We start from the raw sequence: 17,008 nt of genomic DNA, 5'->3' as shown, positions 1-17,008 counted from the left end.
AATGGCAGTTCCTCTTTTTGGGAACTTAACAAGAATTAGAGCATTTTTTTTATTGAGAAATGATGAGTCTCTCTATTAGAGTGTAATGCCCCTTAAAACTCTTTTAAATAAAATAGTACGTATTCTAGGAGACCCTGTTTATATATTTAAATTGGTTCTGCAAAAATATGCATGAAGATCACTGTACAGAGATCTGTAATAGAGCAGCAATTAAAGTGGCCTGATTAAAGGTCATGTAAGATCTTAAAGCACTCACAATTATATAGATACTGTATTCTCGTTAAAGACGCTGCCTAACGTGTATAAAAGTTGGCACTTATATAGCGCTTGCTTCACTGGGTGATGTGAGCAAGCGGAGTGTGTTAATGTGTAGAGACCCTATCTAAACATTAATATGATAGAACAAATAGCAGCACTGTATACGCTGTGTGTAGGTAAGGTAAGGATCTCAAATACCATGACACTCTGTTTAGCCTAATCCCTGACAATGTAATATCACGGAAAGCCTATTTCATTATCAAGGCCAATGGCTAGCTTCTGCTAAATCAGACAGAGTATGCAGCGCACGTCTAACACCAACATAGCTGTGCCGGTGACATGGCCTGCAGGAATATCTCTGATGGAGATAGAACTAGGCCCCAAAGAGCACATAATGCCAAAAAAATAGTTGCAAGATGGTATTATCCTTGGGCCCTCCCACCCACCCTGATGTTGTTGAAATAGGACATGCACACTTTAACAAACCAATCATTTCAGCAACAGAGTCTACCAAACTACTGTGGCTGAAATGATAGGATGTCCCTAGGTGGCCAAGATCCTTACCCCTGCTTATTTGCGCTTTACATAAGCTACATATGGCCAGACATTTGTTGTCCGGATTCGGATAAAAATAACTCCAGACAGAAAAGGTGGATTTTTGGGTCTTCTGACCAGGCATTACGATGGGCTTTTTCATCCCATGGACAACAACTGTTTCCCCCCCTGGTGGCTCATTTATGATAACCACATCAGCATCCTCCTCGTCAAGTTCCTCCACAAGGCCAGCTACATCAATAGCCTCCTTGACACCTTGATTATCCAAATCTGAATCTACACTGTGGGTCATCCTTCCAGCATATGCAGAGGGTGTGCTGCAAATGGTGGATGGAGTCACCTCTTCCCGTACAGTGATGGGAAGGTCAGGCTTCGCAACCATCAACACCCTTGGACTCGCCTTGGGGATTTGTGATGTCATCTGTTTAGAAGACAGAGTTGTTTGCTGTTTTGTTGTTGTTGCTGACAGCATAACTCTCTTCAATTTTTTTGAGAGGGGGGGAGGAGGAGGGCTTAGATCCTTGGGTGAAGCTGAACCACTAGTCATGAACACGGGCCAGGGCCTAAGCCGTTCCTTGCCACTCCGTGTCGTAAATGGCATATTGGCAAGTTTACGTTTCTCCTCAGATGTTTTCAATTTTCTTTTTTTGCTAATTTTATTCAACTTTGGGTTTTTGGATTTTACATGCCCTGTACTAGGAGATTGGGCATCGGCCTTGGCAGACGACATTGATGGTATTTCATCGTCTATATCATGACTAGTGGCAGCAGCTTCAGCATTAGGAGGAAGTGGTTCTTGATCTTTCCCTACTTTATCCTCAAAATTTTGGTACTCCATTATTTGCAGCACAAGAGAGTGTACCCCTAAACCACACACACTGGGCAAAGCCTTTACAAATTATCTGCGGCACAGGAGAGTACCACTGGACTGTAGTTATACAGCAGTACCTAATTTTTGTGACAGCTGAAGAGTGAACGTAATGTGACTTTGAATTTAAATAGTACTACCTAATTTTTGTGACAGCTGCAAGAGTGAACGTAATGTGACTTTGAATTGAAATAGTACTACCTATTTTTTGTGACAGCTGCAAGAGTGAACGTAGTGTGACTTTGAATTGAAATAGTACTATCTATTTTTTTCAACCTAATTTTTTTTTTTCGTATAATTTTTTTATTATTTTTTTTATATTTATTTTTTTATAACTTTTTAATAAATTTTTTATAACTTTGGAATAATTTAGAAAAAACAATGCCCTTAGCAGAACAGAGCACAGGACACAGCACCACTGGAATCAGCAGGACACAGCACTGCACAAAGCACCACTGGACTCAGCAGGACAGAGCACAGGACACAGCACCACTGTACTCAGCAGGACAGAGCACAGGACACAGCACCACTGGACTGGACTGAGCAGAACACAGCACAGCACAGCACAGCACGAGAAATCACAGGACAGAGGACCACCTAACACACCCTCCCTCTTCCCTGATCAATGCCCGAGTGAAGATGGCGGCGGCAAGCGGGGAATTTAAAGGATCCGGGTATCGCGAGATCCGACAGCAGGATTATGAGTCAGAGCCTCGTTTTAAGTTTCGGAATCGGCGGGAATACCCGGACATCGCTCGGATCTGACTCGGAATCACACTGTTCGGGTGGGCTCGGATTCCAGACATCCAAGCCCGCTCATCCTTAGAAGTAAGTGAAGTGACCTTCGACAAACGCATCTCGTGATGCATCCATCTTAAAAACAGGAGCCTTTGTGCCAGATGTATGTCAGAGGTACCTCCATGATAGTGTAGAGATGTGACTTGACAGTGTTAATAGTAAATGTCACATTATCCTATTTGTACATGATAACAATGTAAGGAAGTGCCATATGCACAAAGCACATCCATAACTTCATCTAATATAGTTGCATCATCATTTATGCATATCTTTGCACCAGCCCTCCAGTACCAGAAAGAGATATGCCTCCTAAAAGGCGTGTTTGGGGATGCATCCACAGCTAATTATGTTGCAATTTAAAGAAGATACCCTTACTTTACTCAGCATATACTTGGCTGCCACTGTTCCTATTCTTGAGGCGTAATAGGATACTATCATTACCCAAAAATGTATATACAGACTTATGTATACGCATATTTGGTGTGCATTCACAGTATAAAAATGTGTATCTTGCACCAAAAATATTGGTATATGTCCAACTCAAAATGAGCCCCACATTCTGCTGCCAACTGGTCTGCTTCAGAATCCTGCTGCAAATGAGGGAGCAGGGCTCCTTCTACTTTGTGATCATAGCAGAGGTCTGGTCGCATGCAGCTCTGTCCTCAGTAACTCTGCTCCGGGTGAAATGGATGTCTTGAACCGTCTCCCGGCTTTTGCTGCAAACAATTAGTTTATTCCAATTCTAGGGTGGCATTGTGTTACCTGGTGGTGCTGCACATCCTAGGCACCCTAAGACAATCACTGTACAGCTCAGCTGCTAGAATTAGAAAAAGTGCGGGTAATGAGGAGTGAGGGTAATGCCCTATGCCTGCTCTAAGCTCACAGTTATAGCAGTGTCCTGTTACTATGCAGAAGTGGACAGAGAATGTGTAGTATCTTTGGTTGGTGATAGAGTGGTGAGATATAAATGTTTTTTTTTCCCAAATTAGCACAGGATATCACTAAGGTGCATACTCTCCACTGTTCCCTCTAAACTGAGTGATCTGGTAACAGGATATAGTGTTAAAAGTTGAACAACTTCCTTACAAAGGCACTTTATTACATCTGCTTAAAAGTATATGTCTTTACGTATCATTTTTCATTCTAAAATTGCAGCATTTGAAAATATTCCAACAGAGATAAAGCACAATACAAAATATAAAATAGTTGGTAATTTGGATTTAAATCAACTAATGATTATAGCTGTTTCTAACACATAAAGCCCCTTCAAGTGATTTCTGCTTCTGGAGAGTGAAGCTAATGGCATTTCATTACAGATGAATCATTTGTGCTATTTTGGAAACTATCATTTTCATTTATTTTCTCTCTCTTAATGCATTTTCCCCTAGACATGTGGCTTTGTAGTTTATAGGACCATTTCAGCAATCACAATGTGCCAGGTAGTACTAACTGACTGACTTGTTTTTAAAAAGATTGATTAATAAAATGGCACAAACTACTAATTCTGGAATGAAATGATCCAATTACTTATGTTGTTAAAATAGCTACACACTTATAGCATTATGTATTACCATGTATTCTTAGAAGAAGTATTTTGAGCAAATAAGGGTACACATTTGTTTCATGTTTCAAACAGTTTTGTAATCTATAGCAAGATGTTTGCTGCAAGTTTTATAGCTCAAACCAACCAAAACCAATAACCTTTTTTATTTAATACAATAAAAGAAATCAAATGGCACTTAACTCATTGGTGAAGAAAAAAGTCCATACACAAAATCACCTTGATGCACTTCGTATACAAGTAGTAGTCAGCTTTCAAAATGTCGTATGATTAGTCCAAAAAAAATCTACAACAAAGAAGAAGGAACAGGGTGCCTAATATTGTTGTATGTACAGATAATGTCCAATACTCATGGTAATACAATTATGCATACCGAATATATAAATAAATGAAGCTCATCTATATTGAGATCCCAGGTGATCAATCTCCAATCTTGAAGGGCTTCCAACCATATAACAAATAATCCAGAGATAGTGTAATACCCTCAGATGCAACCACCTCTACCAAGAGTGTATGTGTGAACCAGATAGATAAATATATCAAGCTTATCTGTTTAATATTCAAGTAGTGCTTTGTCTCTTTGTCTCCCTGTATATCACAATCAAGAAAAGAAAAACTGCATATGGTGTAGTATTTTTATACAACACAATTTCAATTAAACAACTACAATATATGCACTTACACAACAAAATATAAAATGCGCTTATCTGGAGTCCAACTAGTCCTATTCCCAATGTGGGAAATGCTTATTAGTTCAATCACTCAAAGAAGATTTGCACGTTATTGTAGCTGCAAAGAGATGTATTCAAAGAGCTTCAGAACAACATTGATGGACAGCTGCTATTTAGCAATGTTATTGTCAATATCCCTCAACACGTTTTGTTTCTGTTAAAGGAATTTCATCAGGAGGAACGAATATGAAATTAATTGTTTATACACCACATGCAGTATCTGCTTGCCTAAATCCTGCCCAAATTAGGCATTTCTCCTCAGCAGGATTTACAAAAATGTGTCTCAAGATGCACAAAGGGTGGAAGGAGAGGAGACTCTAGCAGAAGGTGAATTTGGCAGTTATACAGATGTGCATGATTTTATAGAGTACCTGAATTAGACTTTTACCGCAAGACCTGACATACGTGACACCCCCTTAGAAAATGAGAAGCTTTTATGTTTTATACAGGTGGGATTTGTCATAGACTGATGGGTATGTATTGGTTATACTGTTATAGATGACAAAAGTGCTATAAAAGCTGAACCCCTTGGCCCACCTCACTTAACCCAAGTAGCTGAACTCGTGAGATTGAGAAAGGCATGTGAGTTGGCAGAGGGTAAATTAGTTAATATAAACACTGACTTTAGGTACATTTTTAGGATAGTGTGTGACTTTGGGGCTCTATGGCAACTTAGGAACTTTATGACAGTAGCAGGACACCAGTAGCGCACTGACATCTTATAAAAGGACTTATGACAGTAAAACAACTATCCAAGGAAGTAGGCACTATCAAGTACAAGGCACACACATATGACAGAGACCCCATATCAATTCATAATGACAGAACAGATGAAACTGCTAAGAGAGCAGCAGGCTCACTGGTAAAAACAAATGTGACCAAATTAATGACTTTTGAAGCTCTCAGTGTACAGAAATTGATAGAAATGCAAGATTTGTGTGCCCTACAGGAAAAAGCTGTCTGAAAGTTGAAGTGATGTGATCAAGAGTCCTCTGGATTCTGGAAAGATGTATAAGATAGGCCAGTAGCTCCCAAAGCATATCTTCTGAGCTTAGCAGAGGCAACAGATGGGAGGTATCTGCAAATTGGTAAGAGCATATTGGTATGCACCAGGTGTCTCTTCACAGGCTATTCAAAAAGCAATGTCTTGTCTTACCTGTCTGAAAGAGAGAATACGGGAAGTCGCTATACCGACAGAGCCATCCCACATTCCTCCTAAAGATGGACCTTTCCAGGTCCTACAAATCGACTTCATCCAATTACCACCCTGCAGGAATCTCAAGTATGTATTCGTTTGTATAAATGTTTTCTCTAATTGGGAAGAGGTTTATCTAGCTGCTACTAATATTGTTGTTTTTACTGATAAGAAAATCAGTCAGGATTTTTGTTTGTAGGTTTGGTATCCCTAAATTCATTAAAAGTGATTAGGATACACATTTTTTGGGGGATATCTTTCAACTTATATGTAAGCTCATGGGTACTGATAGTAAGTAACATACTCCCTATAGGCCACAAGCCAGTGGGAAAATAGAGAGGATAAATGGTACTATAAAGAATGAATTAAGTAGAGTGATAGCTGAAACTAGATTGGAGTGGTCGGAAGCTTTGCCACTAGTTCTCCACAACATCAGAACCACTCCTAAACCACCTCTTAACCTGTCAATATTTGAGATACTTTTTGTCAGACAACCTCACTTGATTGTCAATCCCAAGATGATTTAAAATATTACAAGGAAATGACTGTTCAATATCTTATAAAGAGGAGCAAAATGTTGATACACTAACAAAGAAATTTCAAAATATTGTATCCTGATAGGCCAGACAATAACTGTTGTAATGTTGAATCTGGGAGTATGCTATGAACTGCAATTTCCTATTCTTGAGTTGTTTGACAGACAGGTGGGAAGGCCCATAACAAGTGTTGATGACCAGCACCACATCTCTGAACATAGCAGAAAGAAACACTTGGATCCTTTCCACCCACTGCAGAGAAGTCTGCAGAGAAGTCTACAATCCAGAGAAGGTTCAAGACAAGGCCGAGGCTGACACTACAACTCCTTCACTCGTGAATCTGCTCTGTAAGACTTAAAACTGCAGGTAAGCTAAGGATTTCGCGAGGGCTACTCTCCCATCATGGAGCTAAAATATTTCTGGTTTTTTTCTTCTCCAGTATTTTCCTCATCCCTATTTTTCTTAGGACATCTATTTTTGCAGCGGTGATCTGGAGATGGAGATGGTTTGAGTGATGGTGCTGATATTGTGGAAATGAAGGAGAATATGTTAGCACAATCAGTTCAACCTAACACATTATTTAAGTTAGGGGTAAATAAAAGAAGCTCGGAGACAGTGTGAGGGGCTATTGTCTGAAGAATAGTGTGTCTGTAAGTATCCCCTATCCTAACCATATACAAATCTTTGTTATTCGTTTAGCCGACAATTTGGGTAATTACGTCCTTGTATCATCAGGGACTTACTGAAGGAGACTTTAGTAATATATCCTCACTATCAATTTTAATCATATTAATTTATCATTGGGAACAAACTTTTGCCTATATTTGCGGCCGCATATCCCCCTGCCAGCTCCCAGTTCCAGGTTAATGATGTAGGAAATGTACATTTTTCCGTAAAGCTTTTTCATAGTAATCGAATGAGTATTCTTGATTTAAAGGTATATATTTGTAGTATCTAACAGGGTTGGCAGATGTAATGATGCTTAAAAATAACAAAGTGTGTCTTTTAAAGAACATATAACTCATATAAAAATGTGGGTGGTTTGTGCATTAGATGAAAATAGCACTGTTTTAGTTATAGTCTAAGGCAGCAGGAAGGATAGATACATCCCTGCTTTCCTGGAATTTACACTTTCTTCAGGGTCCCTTCCTTCCCTAATGGATTTTAACTAATTTTACACTGACTTTTTCTATATTTGAAACCAAAAAATGACACAGATATATTATTGTGTACTGTTATATTTTTATGCAGTAGCTTTTGTGTGATGTGTTTTGCAGAATGATAAATCATGTTTTAATTATGCAAATGTAACAAAATACTATAAATAAACTATATAGGACAGAGATAAGAGCAAATTACAGTTTTCCAAACATTATTCATTGTGGTAGATTGCAAACTGACATGTTTTCTTGCATTTTACTGTACATTTTACTTTTCCCTCATTGTATACTTTTATTCTGGATTTTACATGAATTTTTAATGATCTCTTGAAACATATAAAATGTTGGTTTCATATATTTAAAAATTAGTAAATAAGTAAAAGATCCCTTTCGAATAATGCCTTAAAGGAAAGACTACCCTAAAATCTTCATTCTTATTTCTTATCCAAATAAAGTCCAAATTGGAAAAAAAAAAAACCTGAAAAATCCCTATAAAACACAACCCAAATGATCCACGAACGATCACTGCAAAATGATCAGCAACTGCTTGTGATTGATTGTGAAGAAAGGGAGTCCTGGTTACTTTCTGTCATAGTATTTTATATCTGTAATTACAGGGTGGGTTATAGCAGGTGGAATCTTCCTGTTATAGTGAAAACTAGGCTGTCTAGCACTGAGGCTGATTGAGGCTTAAGGGAGGAGACATATTACCAATTTTTTAATTATTATATATTCAATACACAGTGCGGTGCAACATATGTGGTCTGAGTGGAGATCAATCAATTGTAGTTCTCTGTTACTAAACCAAATGTGTTTTAGTCTGCAAATGTATGACAGTAACATTAGCTCACACAACAGATGGTGTCTTTTTTTAAATTTAAAGTTAGGTTTTTTAATCACTTATAAATTGCCACCATCTGTAATTCAATGAAAACTGCTTTTGTACATTGGACTGCTTTGGTTAAACAATGGTAGCAGAATCGCCCAACATTAAAAGATAATTTGCGGGTTAAGAAGATCATACAGATGATGACACATGCACTGCCGTCAAAGGTACATGGAAATTATTTAGTTGGTGCGGTTGGAGATACTCTCTCTGATAATCAGATGTTAGATAATACCATGGGATACAAGAAACCAAATTACAATATAAGCCGGCTCTTCTGTCTGTCATCGCCACTTAATACCCTAACCTTGGCGCTCCAAATTCACCCACTTCCTTCAGAAGTGAACCCATGTTGCTGAATGCCCCTAGAGGAAATCTCATTCTCTGGCTGAATTCCTTCACTTCAAATTTATCCTCTCCTCCTACAGCTCCGCCCTCTGACTCACTAAACAATCCTTCTATAAGTCCCTCACTTCTTCTCAGTTCTCCAATCCCCACTGCTTTTTTCCAAGTCCAACTCTCTCCTGTCCCCTCCCCCCTCCTATCCCACTCTCTCTCTGCCACTAACTTTGCCTCCTTTTTCTCCTCCAAAATTGAGGAAATCTGACTTGATATCGTCTCCTCACATCATTCCCCTGCCACCCTCATTGCTCCACCTTCCTCTAACATTCAACTCAGGTGCTCCTTCCAGCCTACCTCGAGTGAATACACTCCCTGATTCTTTCCTCTCCCCTTCTACCTGCCTCCTGGATCCCATGTATTCTTACCTCCTTTGCTCCATCTCCCCTACTGCCTTCTCCTACATTGCTCACCTCACTTCAATCTGTCATTCTTCACTGCCATTGTCTCTGTTTCCTTTAAACATGCCCTTATCTTTCCCATTGTCAAAAAAACCCAATCTTGACCCCACCTCACTCGCTATCTATCAACCCTTCTAACTTCTCCCCTTTACTTCTAAATAACTTTAGAGGATAGACTGCAACAGCCTCACTAGGCACCTCTCGGGAACTCCCTCCTTGGCCCACTCCAATCCAACTTCTGCCCCTCCACTCCACTGAAACCACCCTGGTCAAGTCACTAATTTCAGTCTCTCGTCTGCATCTAAGGGTCACTTCTCCCTGCTCATCCTCCTGCACCTTTCCGCAGCTTTTGACAACATTTACCACCCCTCCCTATTGCAGACCCTTCTTTCTTTCGGCCCCTCTGGCTCTGTCCTTGCATGGTTCACCTTATACCTCGCCAACCTCCTACTCTGTATCCATTTCTGGTTCATTCCCCATCCTCCCCCTCCCTGTAGGAGTTCTTCAGGGCTCAGTTTTTGGACCTCTACTCTTTTCGCTCTACACTACCTTTCTGTGTGATCGCATCACCTCTTATGGTCGGCAATACCATCTTTACGTGGCTAACACTGAGTTTATTATCTTTCCTCCTTCTGAATCTTCATCTCATCTTGATCTCTCTATCACAGTGAACAACATCACCATCTCATCTGTTCCCCAACTCCACTGCCTGGGCGTCACCCTCCTCTCTTTTGCTACATGAAAAAACAGTCAGTATTTAACTTATGTGCAAAACAGAATACTAATTTGCACCCCTACCATTGTAACATGGTTTTGTCCAGGAGACTGAAATAAGAAGTTTCTTAAGTTAAGATCCTTAATGAATCAGGCCCCTTGAGATTAATCCCCTTTTACTCCCCATTGCCTCCTGCCTGTTTACCTTCCCATTAGGATGTAAGCTCTTACAAACAGAGCCCTCTTTCCTCCTGTCTCTCTACCTATTCTTCTGCTCCAACTTCACTGTGCAAGCTGTATTTTGAGCTTTTGAATTCCTTGTATTTTTGTTTATTGTTCTGTACTGTTTTACCCTGTATGGTCTACCATCTGTTTTCTGTACGGTGCTGTGAAAACCTTGTGGTGCCCTATAAATAAAGATTCATAATCAGGGCCGGTGCTAGGGTCCATGGCGCCCTAGGCATTTTTACAAAATTGGCGCCCTCCTCTCTCCTCCCTCCTCCCCCCTCACCCCATCTTTCCTTACCTTGTCTCACCACCGCCGCCTCTCTGCTCCGTCTCCTCCCCTCCACTCACTGACAGTGAGTGGAGGGGAGGAGATGGAGCAGAGAGGCGGCGGTGGTAAGCAATAGCCTCTTCCCCCCTCCCCGTGCCTCTGAATGCTGTGCGGCGGCCGTGACAGGTATGGTCAGCTGTCGCCGCACAGTTTTAAAGTCATTTACCATTCTGTGGCGCCCTCCAGAGCCCGGCGCCCTAGGCAAGTGCCTAATCTTGCCTAATGGGAGCGCCGGGCCTGCTCATAATATTAATAATAAAACCTATTCATTGCATTTTGGGCATTTATTTACTACAGTAAATCAAAAGCATGGACTAAGAATGTTACAAAGGTTCAAATCACTGACTGATCTCTATTTTGATTTGTCACTAATTACTCTAATGTTATGTTGATGTGTTAAACTAATTCCTATCTATCCTATTCAATTGTTTACACCTTGTCTGTGATATCAATGACTTTAGTTATCTCAAGCTAATATTTTTAAAATAAATAGTTAAATAAGCAGAATTAGTACTTGGTGTTTTAATATTACTGATTTGTTCAATGTAGCAGCTAATTTTAATTCTATAATTAACTAATGTCTGATTATTCCCTCTGCCCTTCTGAATTGGAAACAACAACAATCCAGAGGCACAGTAATGTATACCATTACTGCTTGAAAGGGTCATCATTGAAGCAAAACTAATGGTTTGCTGTTATCTTTTAAAATTGAATAAAAATAAAATGAATTAACATTTGCAATGACTGATATTGATATGTCAAGATATCCAGCACTGAATCCTCTTTGCATTCGCATTATTCTCCTAAATAACTTATTCCATAATTTACATGTTGCAGCACTTCAGTGGTCGAAATCTTTGTTTCACAGGCAGCATATTGTCTGTGCATGGAAGAGGCAATCTATTGGCGTCTTATAATCAGTTGGATTATTGTCAGTTTTAAACAAATGGGATAAAAATAATTACCCTATTTCCCAAGGAAGACATAAATAAATTAAGCTCTTTATTATCTCTTAAATCTTCTCCGCCTTGTGTTATTTATTAACATTATCAGTTTGTTAAACTTCAGTAAGCCGTTACAAAACTTGTTTCATTTTCGTTGATGACGAGTTCTAAAAACCAATGCTGGGCCTTGGCTTCATATAAAAACACCTGCCTCTGCTTACTCATAGATGCATTTATCACTTTTTAAATTCCAGTCTCTTAGCTAAATGGCTCCTTATCATTCCTGAGGACATTGAACTGGCAAAATATACACGTAAGTGAATTAATTTTACCATTGAGTGGTTGTTACACTATAACAAACCACTGTGTAACGCTTGCTTATGACCTATAATCCCTCAAAAGGATTACAAATTTAGATCTACAATTCTCTTTGCAAACTTTTTTTCCTTCTTTTGGTCTAAACACACCTGTACATCTCCAAATACAATACCTTGAGAAATTATTCCACTCCTTAACAGGCTGTGTATAATCAGGCTCTGGCTGGCCCACCAGGACACCAGGGAATTCTCCACTGCCTGTTTTCTCACTAACCCCCTTTCGCCTGCAAAAAGGCAGCAGAACTGACAGACCACCACACCTGTAGCACACTCCAGTGGGCAGACACACCTTTATATATATAAGTATTTAGAGGTGTTTATTGATATATATATATATATATATATATATATATATATATATATATATATATATATATACATATATATTATGTATATCAATAAACAATAGAATCTAGTAAAAATGTCTGTCCCATGATAACCTTTGAAGACTCCTCAATGGCTTAGCCACGCCCCTCTATGGACTGCACAAACACACTTCAGCATTTTAGTGCCACTTCGCTTTTCAACTTTACTTGCAATATGTACATTTTAAGGATGTAACATAGACATCTCAGACTCAGCTCTTTTCTGCAATATTTAAAGGCTTTTCTGGGACACAACAAGTCACTTTTAATGAGAACAGTACCCAAAACAGGAAATTCCATAACTTAAGCATAAATGCAGAATATGGGCCTGATTCATTAAGGATCTTAAATGAAGAGGTATCTAATTTCAGTCTCCTGGACAAAACCATGTTACAATGCAAGGGGTGCAAACTAGTTTTCTGTTTTGCACTTAAGTTAAATACTGACTGTTTTTTCATGTAGCACACAAATATCAACTTTAAATTTCAGTGTACAAATAAGCTATCAAGTATACAAGGCTGCCATCAGAAAACTTTGGCATGCTCATTCCAAAACATTTCCATGTGTCCCTCACTTGCTCCAAAAGTCCACCCTATGTATGATAAGGGTCCTTTTATTCCGCTCCTTAACAGGCTGTGTATAATCAGGCTCTGGCTGGCCCACCAGGACACCAGGGAATTCTCCACTGCCTGTTTTCTCACTAACCCCCTTTCGCCTGCAGAAAGGCAGCAGAACTGACAGACCACTACACCTGTAGCACACTCCAGTGGGCAGACACATCTTTATATATATAAATATTTAGAGGTGTTTATTGATATATATATATATATATATATATATATATATATACATATATATTATATATATCATTAAACAATAGAATCTAGTAAAAATGTCTGTCCCATGATAACCTTTGAAGACTCCTCAATGGCTTAGCCACGCCCCTCTATGGACTGCACACACACACTTCAGCATTTTAGTGTGCACATGGATTTTCGTGTGCACCCCATAGGGTTGCGTTGGAAAATCTGTGTTATTGTGGTACCGTATTACCGTCAATACTGCGCACTTTTCATGGCAACACGCGTTACCGCGGACTGGAAACCTAATTGAATATGTCCCTAAGGATCCAAAAGGACTAAAATTTTGTGGGATCATCATCTATTTATATAGCGCCACTAATTTTGCAGCACTGTATAGAGGATATTTGTCATTCACATCAGTCCCTGCTCCATTGGAGCTTACAGTCTAAATTAAACACACACACACAGACACACACAGACTAGGGTCAATTTCATAGCAGCCAAGTAACCTTCTAGCATGTTTTAGGAGCTTTGGTTTGGATCCAGCATGTAAAGAAAAACTAGAGGGGGAAAATTACATTTCCTCAATGTCCAAAATTCAAGTGGTATATCAAATGAAGACCTTGGCGTCAGCAGGCTCCCTCCTCACACAATAATAAAATGTTTAATGGTTTATGTAAAAAGTAAATCTACAGAATAACATGTATCTGAAAATGGACATAACTCATCTTAATCAATTAATTGCACTGAACGAGGAAGCACTAAGAGCAATGCAGTAAAAGCATGGATATGCATTAACCAATTGAACTATACTTTTAACCAAAAACAATATCAAACGAAAAAATACCATGAAAAAAATCTACATTCATTTTTCATCACTGGGGTTATGTAATTCTAAACTCATCTACCATATATAAATCATTTTGGATGTGCCATTAGAATTCTACCTTAATAGGGTTAAAATGGATATTAATTCTGTATTGATATCTAACAAGTGTCTTCATAACATATCCTTAAATGTTCACAAAACTTAACTGGGGACATCTGATAACGTCAGACATTCATAAATAACTGAAACAAGAATCCTTTGAAAACGTTTTTAATCAATAAAAGAAGGCAGATTTTAGCTGATTTTGAATAACGTTTTAACCAGCCACAAAGGCCTTTCTAGAAAGAAGCAGCTTCTATGGTGCCACTTTATCCTTGAGAAAGTCACGCAGAATGAAATGCGTTGGTAGGAGTACTGACCACTGTCGAAGTCGTATAATTGGATGAACGAAAGAATATTGGTTGATATTGTTTTATTGGTCGATTGCACTCAGAATGCCACGCTACACGTGGCATATTGCGAACGCACGGTAAAATACGAACGTACACAATCGCATTACAACATTTAGTTATTTATGTAATTCATATTCATATTGGTTCCGTTACACTGTAATTTATGAGCAGATAGTTTTTAGTTTAATATTAGTTTATATAATAATGATTATATGTACACTTCAGTGTTATTTAAGGTTCATGTTATAAGAAAGGTGTCATATCTAGTATCATATTAAACCCCTTTTCACCAGCAGCTGTCCGGTGCATTCGGCGAAGAGATCGCACATTGCATACTCTAGTTATTGATGTTAGGGAATAAACCTTTAATATGATACTGACCATAAAATGCTAATAGACTAATTGTAACTGGAGAGTCAGGCGGGAAGAACAGAGCTCATCCCCTGGAGAGATGACCCCCTACCTTTGGATTCCAGCCTATGACCTGTTTACCCTGGACCTATCTGATGTCTGGACCTATAGAAGCAAGCCACATCATCTCTATTGTTCACTCTGTAACACTGACTGTATATATAATCATAGCTGCATCCCCACTAGCCTCAGTCTACTTTGATCACAGTATTCAAGGGTGAATTACTGTTCACAGGTGCCCGTGGTTAGCGCAGCATAGCGCAGCGGTATGTATGTATCTTTTGGTATTGACTGTACTGTACTGTATCTCAATATAATAATGTATTGAATTGTTAACTATTTACATCTGCTAAAATAAATCACTGTGCGTTGGAAACACAACACAATCGCCTATGCAATGCTTATTTGAAAACAATAGAACTACTTTAATACCACGGATCTACATCTTCTACTTTGCAGCTGAAACATCATTGGGGAGACGTCAGAAACACTACACACAGAACGGAACAGGGAAAGTGTACGTAGGGTAAGAATCGGCTTATAGCCGCAACGTTCCTTAATACTTGTCAAACTTTACTTAAAAACATTTACTCCATTCATCACTTCGCTAAAAGAGCTACATTTCCTACTTTTACCTGTTCCTACAAACGATTGAACGATACAGGGCTCTAACATCTATCAATGGGTAAGTTTAGACATATGAAACGATTCTCAAATATTTCTTTCACAAATGTATGTGCTTTTATTTTTTTTAAAATTGAATTCAACCTTTAATGCTGTAGTCTGTAATTAGAAAGTGCATGTTTTAGTGTTTTCATTTCCATGTTTTTATATTTAAATTATTTATTTGTATTATTTTTGGACTGGTAACATTTCTTCCCCTTTTTACTTATTTTGTACTAGGAAATAGTTTTCTCTATAGGACCTGATTCTTGTCTGCCCTGTCCATCTGCCCTAATTTGTCCAGTACTCAATAAAGTAAGTCTTGATTATGTAATCATCTGTTTTCACAGAAACTCCAATGCAGAAGTATAGTACATATTAAATGGAGATGGTTAGACTAATCACAGCACTAAATCAAAGTTCATGGCCAACAGGGGCAGATGCAGGATTTCTAGAGGTGGGTCTCCATGTCGTGGCTATCTTTTTAGCAATAACAGGCTGCTTTTCGACCCCATCCTGTCCCCTACCAAATTAAAGGGTACTCTTGTGTGCACTAGTGTGCAGTGCGAGGCAGGACATACCTCCCAGCTATCCTTGCAGTCAGGAATAAGTCCTAACTGAGTGGGACCATCACATAAAATCAGTACTGCCCCTGCAGATTCAGGACAACATGATAAACTTCAGTTGAAGAGGATGAAGGAGGTAAGACAGACAGAAACAAAGGGAAAGAAAGGACATACATCCGAAATACGAAGAAGACAGAGACATGCAAAGGCTAACTTGGGGGGCAAAGAGAAATAGATTGGGAAACAGAGGTGTGCAGGTTGGAAGTAGGGGGGAAGCGACAGCGGAGGAGCAGAAGAAGTGGGGTTCAGGGCAGGGCACTCAGTAAATTATGTGGCACTAGTTGACAACTGCCTAACCTCCAGATGAACTACACATTAAAAATGACATCTGCGGATATCTTGGCAAAGACATTCCCAGGGTCAGACTGAGCCTCTGGGGTACTAGTGAAATCCCTGGCGGGCCCCACAATCTGATGGCCCTGCCTACTCTATGCACCCAGAGATGGTATGCAATCATCCTGGATGAAGATGAAGGCAAGCACAGCAGGAACAGATAAGTGTGTGTGTTTGCATGTCAGTGTTTGTGTATGACAGAGGGAGTGTGAGTTAGAGTGTATAGCCCCTCCCTTCTGCTAGACATTCCCTGCTACTCTACCTCACCTGCCACCATTCTCTACTAACAGGCTCTATGCTGGCCTTTCCTAGTTGTACTGGATATATCAGAAGAGAGAAGACAAAAGAGAGAAAGATATAGGTTTGTGCATGTGCAGTATACTTATACATTGATATGATTAGAATATATTATTGTTTTTATGTTTTAGGAATAAAATGAGCATTTCAGGTACAAAATATTTAAAATACAGACAATATATAATTATATACTTTATCCTTATATTATATAATATGTTTTTTTTATAGTACACTTATTTAAGTGCTGTAGAATTGTAAGTGCTGCAGAAAAAAGCAACAATGGCACTTCT

This window comes from Mixophyes fleayi, chromosome 1, assembly GCF_038048845.1.
Source record: "Mixophyes fleayi isolate aMixFle1 chromosome 1, aMixFle1.hap1, whole genome shotgun sequence".
Classification (NCBI taxonomy): domain Eukaryota; kingdom Metazoa; phylum Chordata; class Amphibia; order Anura; family Limnodynastidae; genus Mixophyes; species Mixophyes fleayi.
The sequence above is the reverse complement of the archived record's forward strand: the minus strand, read 5'-3'. Positions refer to the sequence as shown.